Source organism: Sinocyclocheilus anshuiensis, unplaced genomic scaffold (assembly GCF_001515605.1).
Source record: "Sinocyclocheilus anshuiensis isolate Anshui unplaced genomic scaffold, SAMN03320099.WGS_v1.1 scaffold2470, whole genome shotgun sequence".
Taxonomy (NCBI): domain Eukaryota; kingdom Metazoa; phylum Chordata; class Actinopteri; order Cypriniformes; family Cyprinidae; genus Sinocyclocheilus; species Sinocyclocheilus anshuiensis.
In genome coordinates, this window is record NW_015560624.1 from 189,439 (window position 1) to 192,327 (window position 2,889).

Genomic DNA, 2,889 nt, shown 5'->3' on the forward strand with positions numbered 1-2,889 from the left:
CTATTAATAATACTATTAATAAAACACCTATTATAAAACTACTCATTACAAAATGACTAAAAATGAAAGAAATTTCAGTGAAAACTGAAAATATAAAAATGGCTTAAAATATTATAAACTATTATATTAAAATATAATAAAAAGCTTAAACACATAAACTACAATGAAACCAGAAAATCCTCAAAAATAAGTCTAAAACATATTGATAAAATGCATTATTTGACTCAATTGTTTATTCTTAAAATTACAAAATTTATTTTTTAAATATTTCTACAAAAAGAAAGTCCTAAAATGCTGTGAGTCACATGAATCACTGAATCATTGTTTTGAATCTGTTCATTTAAATAAACCACTCAAATGAACTGATTCACTAAAATGAATCAGACTTCCCAATGCTTCATTTGAGAGAGAGAGAGAGAGAGAGAGACACAAAAACAGCAATGTAGTGTTTTGTAATGCTGCGCCACTAATTGCTGGAACAAGTCGCCTCTGAAAAACGCCATTGTTATGAAAGAGCTGAAATACTGTCACACTTCTGACAAACGCAGATAGTTACGACTGTCTGAACTCGATCAGAGTCTGTGTATCCGTTCATACTTTCATATTTTAAAATGTTTTCCAGAGCAATATTTGAAGTGTCACTTTTGATTGTGAAAATGAACTGGCGTTATGAGCTCTTGGCCTCCATCGTTACTGCTGTTCTACCTCTGGGATCCGTGTGCCATTATTTTCTCGGCTCCTCGGTTGTGGATCAGTGCCGGGGCGAGACTTAAACAACAGGCTCTAAATTAAATGTCTTGTTGGATTTACGCCTCTCTTCACCTCGGATTCCGGCGCGACCCAGCAGCCACGCTTCTGAGCCGCGCTCTGATTGGTCGCTCTGAAACGGGACGTGTTCAGTGGCTGATGATGCGTGAGACTGTCTCGGGGGTCAGGGGTCAGCGTGATGAAGCGCTCTGTCACAGGTCAGAGGATGAACAGACAGTCATTGATAGAGCCCTCACTGAGCCACAGAGCGTGAAGCACAGAAGAATTATGGGTATGAGAAGAGAACGCTGCCCTGACTGTCGCTCACCTCACCATTAAATTCAACAAAATTATCTTTATATTCCAGTTTAGGAGGTTTTATGGATGCTGGTGTGAATTTAATGTCTGTTAATGTAACATTTAGATTAGTGGTTCTCACCTGGTTTTGCTTCAGGACCAAACACAGTAACAAAAGGATTTATTGATCAAAAAAAGTTATATTTATTAATATTAATACCACTATTCATATAAATATTAATATTATTATTTATACTAATTTATATGAATAAAATGCATATTAAGTAATACCAAAACTAACACTATTATTATAAAATAATAACAATCAATAATCAATAATAAAATAGCAAATATATATATATATATAAAACAGTCAAGCTGCGATACCAAACAGGACCACAGGGAGACGCCAAAGACCACTAAAGCGCCTGCCTTGACCTGACTGTAACTATATGGATCCATTCAGAATCACTAAACCTCTGACCACCGCATAATCTAAAACACCTTCAGCCAGCATCCATTATAAAACACTCTTGCTTTTAAGCCAAATACACGCTGAAAAGAATAATACTGTCAGAATGTTTATATTGACATTATTATTAAATACTAAAACAGTTCTCATATTAGTGCTATTAGGTGCTACTAATATTATTATTAATAATAATAATAATAATAATTAAATATTAATTTATTGCTAATTTATTTTATTCACAATTTTGTTTTGCTTCAGGACCAAACACAGTACCAAAATTGTTATTGTGCAAAAATGAAACACTGACATACATTTTAATATGAATTAATTGATTTAATAATGATAATAATAATTATAATAACAATTGTTATTATTATTATAATTATTATTCAAAATTCACACAATGTGCATGTTGACAATGCTGTCATTATACTTCATACGTGGACACAACGTGTCACATTTTTATTTTTGCTTTTTCATTGTTTTGTCCTTGCTGACTGAATCAGAACGGAGCAGAAACTCCTCTCTGCGGCCCGTTTCCACAGCCACTCGCTGATTTTAGCTAAAGCTCTCGTTCTGTGCAAACATCCGCTCGTCTTTCGCTCCAGACTGACTGACGATATTACTGTCCTCCCACACTGAGCCTCAGTAAGCAAACGTCTGTGCTGCGTGACGGCCTGCTAATATTGAGATTCTCCTGATAAATATGAGCTCTAACAGTGTCTCCTCCATCCGCTGACATTTACTTTACATGTCCACTCACACGAACCATCCAAACACAACCGTGTGCTGCAAAACCATCTTCTCCATTGAAAAGCAGGCATATATTCAGACAACTATTAGAAAACTATTAGCAAGTATTTTTCATATTACAGTGGATTTTTAGCATGGTTGTTGTGGACTACAGCTCCCATGATCCTCCAGTCACAGCAAACCAGTGCATTTAGAGATTAGAGATGTTCGGTAAAATGCTATATAGTGGTATATATTCTCAGCAATTCATGTATGTTTTGCTCAGTCTAATTAGTTGCAGAAGTTTTATAATTAAATGTCATTAAATAAAAAAACTGCGAAGAGAAAAAAATCACTTAATATAACTTAATATAATATAATAAAATAATAAATAATATAAAAAAAAAATTTTGCACCGACAATTTCCATGATAAATAAGCACATTTTATCTTCTAAATTCTCATTACTGTAATGCAAAAAAACTGTAATGTATATATATTTATTTGTTTTGTTTTCACACTGACAATTTTCATAATTAAGCACGTTTTACCCTGTAAATTCTCATTATTGTAATGCAAAAAAATCTGTAATATGAAATTGTATGATTTTTTTTTGCATTGCGACAATTTTGTAAATATTTA

The 2,889-nt window shown here is 33.3% G+C and overlaps 1 protein-coding gene across 1 annotated transcript in view; it reads right to left on the reverse strand.

Annotated features, from left to right (window-relative positions):
- LOC107681914 (leucine-rich repeat and fibronectin type III domain-containing protein 1) overlaps positions 1 to 2,889 on the reverse strand; it is a 193,368-nt gene that overhangs the window by 2,459 nt on the left and 188,020 nt on the right. The window lies entirely within an intron of this gene.